Genomic DNA, 8,898 nt, shown 5'->3' on the forward strand with positions numbered 1-8,898 from the left:
GGAAAGCGTGAGGGCCAGGAATGACATACGGCTGTCTGAAAAAAGCAGACCATTGAGGAGAACGATGACACATTTGCCAGTTTGGCATCCATCAGCCTTCCGACAATCGCCCGCCTTTTGAAGAGGCACCAGATATCTATGAAACAAATTTACCTGTTGCCTTTTGAGAGAAAACAACGACCAGGTGAAACAACTAGGGCCAAGTATGTTCAGGTACAGCACTATATACTGTATTACTGTTACTATTAATGCACATGTTACTTCACAATATCATATTGTAACTATACTGTAAGAATAACTAACCAAAATATATATTTTTTGAGGGTGATAGCGGTTGATGTTGCTGTGAACCATCACAGGTATATCTTTGTTGATGAAGTGGGCTGCAACCTGGCCAAAACTCGGCTCTGTGGGTGGAAACTCATCGACCGTCCAAGTGCCTGGACAACGTGGGGCAAATATCTCCATGTGCGTAGCTATCTCTGAAGATGGTGTGGTAGGACGTAAGCCATTACTTGGATCCTACAACTCTGAACACCTCGTTGTGGTTCTCAATGAAATTGAGCAGGCCTGTCAAGGTGAAGGGGTCACCTATGTCATTGTGTGGGACAATGTCAAGTTCAACCATGCAGAGGTGGTTCAGGCATGGTTTTGGGGCCATCCCTGATTTGTGACCCTATACCTGCTCTTATACACTCCTGTTTTCAGCATGGAGGTGGAAGGTGTACGTTCGCGATCCTGTGACGTGCCACCCTCCTTCTGGCCATGGATGATTGAAGGAGATGATTGTGGACTTCAGGAAACAGCAGAGGGAACACCCCCCTATCCACATCGATGGAACAGTAGTGGAGAGGGTAGCAAGTTTGAAGTTCCTCGGCATACACATCACAGACAAACTGAATTGGTCCACCCACACAGACAGCATCGTGAAGAAGGCGCAGCAGCGCCTCTTCAACCTCAGGAGGCTGAAGAAATTCGGCTTGTCACCAAAAGCACTCACAAACTTCTACAGATGCACAATCGAGAGCATCCTGGCGGGCTGTATCACCGCCTGGTACGGCAACTGCTCCGCCCACAACCGTAAGGCTCTCCAGAGGGTAGTGAGGTCTGCACAACGCATCACCGGGGGCAAACTACCTGCCCTCCAGGACACCTACCCGATGTTACAGGAAGGCCATAAAGATCATCAAGGACAACAACCACCCGAGCCACTGCCTGTTCACCCCGCTATCATCCAGAAGGCGAGGTCAGTACAGGTGCATCAAAGCTGGGACCGAGAGACTGAAAACAGCTTCTATCTCAAGGCCATCAGACTGTTAAACAGCCACCACTAACATTGAGTGGCTGCTGCCAACACACTGACTCAACTCCAGCCACTTTAATAATGGGAATTGATGGGAAATGATGTAAAATATATCACTAGCCACTTTAAACAATGCTACCTAATATAATGTTTACATACCCTACATTATTCATCTCATATGTATACGTATATACTGTACTCTATATCATCTACTGCATCTTTATGTAATACATGTATCACTAGCCACTTTAACTATGCCACGTTGTTTACATACTCATCTCATATGTATATACTGTACTCGATACCATCTACTGTATCTTGCCTATGCCGCTCTGTACCATCACTCATTCATATATCTTTATGTACATATTCTTTATCCCCTTACACTTGTGTGTATAAGACAGTAGTTTTGGAATTGTTAGTTAGATTACTTGTTGGTTATTACTGCATTGTCGGAACTAGAAGCACAAGCATTTCGCTACACTCGCATTAACATCTGCTAACCATGTGTATGCGACAAATCAAATTTGATTTGATTTGGATAAGGCATGTGACGACATCAATGTCAAGCTTGGATTCGCCATGCCTAAAGGTTTTTCCCGCGGCGCATGAACAATGAGGACATTCACAGTGATATGGATGAGAATTTATGGCCAAATGCTCAAGACAGGCTTGACGCAAATTAATGAGTTCATTTAAATTGGTTTCATTTAATTTCTTACATTTGATTACAGACAGTACACATTTTGTTTGTTGCATGAATGATTGTAGAGGATGTCTTCATTAATCACACCTTTGATTACACATTTGATAGATATTATAGAAATGATAGATTTTGTCAATTTTGTTGGGTAATGTAAGTAAGCATATTGCCTAATGTCAACTGTGTAATGTAGTACTGTAGCATATTACTTCCAGTACTTCTAAGGGTGATTTGAAACGTGTATCTTGCATTGTTTGCTATTAGATTAACTGGTTGTTAAACGACAAAATTGACCAGATCTAATTGTTGTGTTTTGGTGATTAAAACAATGTTCTCATTACATTTTACAAATAACTTGAGAGATGTTTACAATCCAAATTGTATTTTTTTTTTACCAGGCAAGTCAGTTAAGAACAAATTATTATTTTCAGTGACAGTGGGTTAACCGCCTTGTTCAGGGGTAGAATGACAGATTTGTACCTTGTCAGCTCGGGGATTCAAACTTGCAACCTTTCAGTTACTAGTCCAACGCACTAACCACTAGGCTATGCTGCCGCCCGTAAATGACGGCACAATGACAGGTTCTGAAAGAAAGACTGGCTGCGTTACATGTGTGACCAGTTCTGAGTTTTGTACTAAGAGTTGTGAAAGCTTACCACATACTTGCGAAAATGGTACTAAAGCGATATTTAAAAAAAAAAAGTCAATCAAACCGAGCCTCTGGTCACATACAGTTGAAGTTGGAAGTTCAGTTGGAAGTTGGAAGTACATACAGCTTAGCCAAATACATTTAAACTAAATTTTTCACAATTCCTGACATTTAATCATTGAAATATTCCCTGTCTTCGGTCAGTTAATATCACCACTTTATTTTAAGAATGTGAAATGTCAGAATAATAGTAGAGAGAGAATGATTTATTTCAACTTTTATTTCTTTCATCACATTCCCAGTGGGTCAGAAGTTTACATACACTCAATTAGCATTTGGTAGCATTGCCTTTAAATTGTTTAACTTGGGTCAAACGTTTCGGGTAGCCTTCCACAAGCTTCCCACAATAAATTGGGGGTATTTTGGCCCATTCCTCCTGACAGAGCTGGTGTAACTGAGTCAGGTTTGTAGACCTCCATGCTCGCACACTCTTGTTCAGTTCTTCCCACAAATTTCTATAGGATTGAGATCAGGGCTTTGTGTTGGCCACTCCAATACCTTGACATTGTTGTCCTTAAGCCAATTTGCCACAACTTTGGAAGTATGCTTGGGGTCATTGTCCATTTGGATGACCCATTTGCGACCAAGCTTTAACTGATGTCTTGAGATGTTGCTTCAATATATCCACATAATTTTGCTTCCTTATGATGCCATCTATTTTGTGAAGTGCACCAGTTCCTCCTACAGCAAAGCACCCCCACAATATGATTCTGCCACGGCCGTGCTTCAGGGTTGGGATGGTGTTCTTCGGCTTGCAAGCCTCCCCCTTTTCCCTCCAAACATAACGATGGTCATTATGGCCAAACATATCTATTTTTGTTTCATTAGACCAGAGGACATTTCTCAAAAAAGTACGATCTTTGTCCCCATGTGCAGTTGCAAACCGTAGTTTGGCTTTTTTATGGTTGTTTTGGAGAGGTGGCTTCTTCCTTGCTGAGCGTCCTTTCAGGTTATGTCGATATAGGACTCATTTTTACTGTGGATACAGATACTTTTATACCTGTTTCCTCCAGCATCTTCACAAGGTCCTTTGCTGTTGCTCTGGGATTGATTTGCACTTTTCACACTTTTCGTCCCTGGCGGCGTAGTGTGTTACTGATGGTAGGCTTTGTTACTTTGGTCCCAGCTCTCTGCAGGTCATTCACTAGGTCCCCCAGTGTGGTTCTGGGATTTTTGCTCACCGTTCTTGTGATCATTTTGACCACACAGGGTGAGATCTTGCGTGGAGCCCCAGATCGAGGGAGATTATCAGTGGTTTTGTATGTCTTCCATTTCCTAATAATTGCTCCCACAGTTGATTTCTTCAAACCAAGCTGCTTACCTATTGCAGATTCAGTCTTCCCAGCCTGGTGCAGGTCTACAATTTTGTTTCTGGTGTAATTTGACAGCTATTTGGTCTTGGCCATAGTGGAGTTTGGAATGTGACTGTTTGAGGTTGTGGACAGGTGTCTTTTATACTGATAACAAGTTCAAACAGGTGCCATTAATACAGGTAACGAGTGGAGGACAGAGAAGCCTCTTAAAGAAGAAGTTACAGGTCTGTGAGAGCCAGAAATCTTTCTTGTTTGTAGGTGACCAAATACTTATTTTCCACGATAATTTGCAAATAAATTCATTAAAAACCCTACAATGTGATGTTCTGGATTTTTTTTCTCATTTTGTCTGTCATAGTTGAAGTGTACCTATGATGAAAATTACAGGCCTCTCTCATCTTTTTAAGTGGGAGAACTTGCACAATTGGTGGCTGACTAAATACTTTTTTGCCCCACTGTACGTACATACATACATACATACATACATAACATTAGATTACATTACATTACATTACATTACATTGCATACATACATACATACATACATACATACATACATACATACATACATGCATACATACATACATACATACATACATACATACATACATACATACTCACACACTCACAGAAGCAGTGTACAGAGCAAGGCTATTCCTGTCTCTGTAGTTACTAGGGAGAGAATCTGCTAAGATCAAGAATGCCTCCACTTACACCACATGAAATATCAGAATAGATCAAATACTATATGAACTGGCTGGGTTGGGAATCCCAGTCACATGGACATCTAAATTGCATTGACCGACAGCATCTACAGCGCAATTGGAAAATATTATTTTTCTATTTTGTTACGTTACAGCCTTACTCTAAAAATGTATTAAATTGTATTTTTTCCATAATCAGTCTAAACACAATACCCCATAATGGCAAAGCAAAAACGTTTTTTTTAAAAACAACATTTTTGCAAATGTATATAAAAAAAAAGAAAATATCACATTTATATAACTATTCAGACCCTTTAGTCAGTAGTTTGTTGTGACTTCTGTCTGGCCACTCTACCATAAAGGTCTAATTGGTGGAGTGCTGCAGAGATGGTTGTCCTTCTGGAAGGTTCTCCCATCTCCACAGAGGAACTCTGGAGCTCTGTCAGACTGACCGTCGGATTCTTGGTCACCTCCCTGACCAAGGCCCTTCTCCCCCAATTGCTCAGTTTGTCGTGGCTGGCAGCTGTAGGAAGAGTCTTGGTGGTTCAAACTTCTTCCATTTAAGAATGATGAAGGCCACTGTGTTCTTGGGGACGTTCAATGCTGCAGAAATGTTTTGCTAACCTTTTGGTAACCTTCCCCAGATCTGTGCCTCGACACAATCCTGTCTCTAAGCTCTATGGACAATTCCGTCAACCTCATGGCTTGGTTTTTGCTCTGTTGACATGCACTGTCAACTGTGGGAGCTTATATAGACAATCATGTTCAATCAATTGAATTTACCACAGATGGATTCCAATCAAGTTTTAGAAACAACTCCAGGATAATCAACAGAAACAGAATGCACCTGAGCTCAATTCCGAGTCTCATAGCAAAGGGTCTGAATACTTATGTAAATCGGGTATTTCTGCTTTTTGTTTTTAATATATTTCCAAAAACCTGTTTTCGCTTTGTCATTATTGGGTATTGTGTGTTGAGGTTGCTGAGGATTTCTTTTTTTTTTATAATCAATTTTAGAATAAGGCTGTAACGTAACAAAATGTGGAAAAAGTCAAGGGGTCTAAATACTTTCCGAAGGCTCTGTAGATCTCTCTATTGTACAGTTGAGCACGGTAAGTGGTGTGTACCAGTACTAACAAGCCCAAATAAACAGACAGAAAGTTAGCCTTGTCTCAATGTGTTCAAAGATAGCCGAGCTTACACTGAGTATACAAAACATAAGGAACACCTGCTCTTTCCATGACATACACTGACGGGTGAATCCAGGTGAAAGCTATGATCTCTTTTTGATGTCACTTGTTAAATACACTTCAATCAGTGTCGATGAAGGATAGGAGACAGGTTAAATAAATTATTTTTAAGCCTTGAGACATTGTTTTAAATGTTACCTGTACTTAACTAGGCAAGTCAGTTAAGAACAAATTCTTATTCACAATGGCTGCCTGCTGGGGAACAGTGGGTTAACTGCCTTGTTCAGGGGAAGAATGACAGATTCTTACCTTGTCAGCTCAGGGATTCAATCCAGCGAACTTTCGGTTACTGGCCCAACGTTCTAACCACTAGGCTATCTGCCGACATGAATTGTGTGTGTGTGCCATTCAGAGGGTGAATGGGTAAGACAAAATATTTAAGTGCCTTTGAACGGGGTACGGTGGTAGGTGCCAATCGCACCGATTTGTGTCAAGAACTGCAATGCTGCTGGGTTTTTCACACTCAACAGTTCCGTGTATATCAAGAATGGTCCACAACCCGAAGGACATCAAGCCAACTTGACACAACTGTGGGAAGCATTGGAGTCAAGATGGGTCAGCATCGCTGTGGAATGCTTTCGACACCTTGTATAGTCTATGCCCCAAAGAATTGAGTCTGTTCTAAGAGCAAATGGGGGTTGCAACTCAATATTAGGAAGGTGTTCCTAATGTTTGGTATGCTCCGTATAGATGTGTGTTAACCACTGAGAGCTGCATTCATAAAGACAGAGGCTATCAATGGCTTGTTGGCTGCTATGCTGGATTCACATGGCTCTGGCTGCTGCGTTTTACTCTCGTCTCTCTCTCCTTCCTGGTTGTCACTCGCTCCATTTCTCTCGTTCTCTTTTATCACCCTTCCCCTGGTCTCAGTTGAAAGATTGTTAGAGTCAAACTCGCTGCGTATTTTCCTTTCACCCAACTCTCACTCATTCTCTCTCTCTCTCTCCTCCATTCACTCTCTCTCTCCCCATCTCTCCTCTCTCAGTGTAAGTTTGTCTCTAGTCTGGTCTGTCACTGGCAGGCTGTATAGTTTAGTTGAGCCAGTAGTGTACTACGAGGAAAATTGTTCTACAGTGCGAGTCAAACACTGACCTTGAACACACTTTTAACAACACTCCCCAGCTACAATGAACGTGAGCGAGGGAAAGCAACAGAGAGAGAGGGGGAGAAAGGGGGAGAGAGAGAGGGCGAGAAAGAGGGCGAACGGGTGAAGGAGAGAGAGAATAGAGGTGGTTGACAGCAATAAAAAGAGGAGGGAGACAGAATGGAAGATTCAGAAGAGGAAAAGACCCATAGACACACTTCACACTGTGTCGCACAGTGTGTGTGTGTGTGTGTGTGTGAACTGCTAGCTACCACACATAACCCCTCAGAGGGAGAGGAGCGTGACCTGTTCACACACACACACACACACACACACACACACACACACACACACACACACACACACACACACACACACACGCGCACACGACTCCTGACAAGAACAAGTCAGATTAGATAAAGTGTATAGTAACCTTTCAATCCTGCTGCTCTCCCGATCCTGAAATACTCCTTCTTTTGTCACTCGTTCTTCTGCTTCCTCCAAAAGCTTTAGATCCCTCCGTTTAATCCCTCCATTCCGTTCAGATTCAGTGTTACAGCAGAGACCACAGCAGAGACCATTGAGATGACCACACTCACTTCTCTTCCTCTAGCTTCTCTCTCTCTTCCTCTCTCGGTCTCTCTCTCTCTGTGCTGGAACAGAGGAGGCAGTCGGACTCAGGAGCCAGTAACTCTCTGGGTCCTAGTGTCTCCTGGGTTGACTGAAAGAATGTCATTGTTCCTTGTCGCCTTGCGAGGTGGCATGCACGCACGCAAGCGCGTGCGCGCACACGCACACACACGCACGACGTCACACAGAACAAAGTGAGCTTAAGTCTCTAGGTCATTTTTTTCTCCACCAATTAGAAAAGCAGTTAGTGATCTGACAGCCATAATTAAAATGTAATGTTTCCAGACAGAGAAAGAGACACGCCTTACAGGGAAAATCCTTAAGAGCACAAGAATAATGACTCAACGTGTGCAGGATTTTAGAATAAGGAAAAAAATCACAAAATGTGTTTGTGTGTGTGTTCATGCGTCAATGCCCATGTGACTGTCTGAAAGCAAAGTCTTGCATTATGCTCATCTCAATATCTGTGGTATTGCTCATGGCAATGTCATCTTGCTGAGACTACCTTCAATACAGTATGGATCATATTTCCAGGTACGGGTTTTTGGTTTACTGACTTCAGGGTAGAACTTGTTGATCTCGATTTAACAAATAATACCTGGTGATTATCAGTTACAACTGAATTTGTAGCAATGAATGTGGGCTGAGTGCAAGGGGAGAGAGAGGAGAGCGAGAGGAGAGAGAGAGGAGAGAGAGAGAGAGGAGAGAGAGGAGAGAAAGAGAGAGAGAGAGAAGAGAGAGAGAGAGAGAGAGAGAGGGAGGAGAGAGATACATCAATGTCACTTCATCCAAAAGACAACATTACTGTCTGTTAGGAGATGTAACAAAGAGAGAACCAATAGAACAATGACCCATATAATGTGATGAAGTGGAGCAAGCTTTATAGCTACAACACACAGGCAGTGCATCGCCTGGAGTCACACACACACACACACACACACACACACACACACACACACACACAGAGGAGACAAACACTCATGCAAAAGGGAATAAAACATCCTTTCAGCTTTCAGGGAATAGATGGGAAGACTTGGTGTGTGTGTGTGTGTGTGTGTGTGTGTGTGTGTGTGTGTGTGTGTGTGTGTGTGTGTGTGTGTGTGTGTGTGTGTGTGTGTATGCGTGCGTGTGTCTGTTTGCCGGCATGTATGTGTGTAGGGGAGGGGAGGGTGAACTAGGGAGGTAATGGCATTGACTACATA

At 42.5% G+C, this 8,898-nt stretch overlaps 1 protein-coding gene across 2 annotated transcripts in view; it reads right to left on the reverse strand.

Annotated features, from left to right (window-relative positions):
- Positions 1–7,713, reverse strand: part of foxn3 (forkhead box N3) — a 117,117-nt gene extending 109,404 nt beyond the window's left edge. For both annotated transcript variants that reach the window (XM_042329819.1, XM_042329815.1), the window contains exon 1: positions 7,500–7,713. The gene's annotated coding sequence lies outside the window, so the exon portion shown is untranslated. The remainder of the gene's footprint in view (positions 1–7,499) is intronic.
- Between the last annotated feature and the right edge of the window lie 1,185 nt (positions 7,714–8,898).

The sequence above is a fragment of the Oncorhynchus tshawytscha genome, linkage group LG11, assembly GCF_018296145.1.
Source record: "Oncorhynchus tshawytscha isolate Ot180627B linkage group LG11, Otsh_v2.0, whole genome shotgun sequence".
NCBI classification, from domain to species: Eukaryota; Metazoa; Chordata; class Actinopteri; order Salmoniformes; family Salmonidae; genus Oncorhynchus; species Oncorhynchus tshawytscha.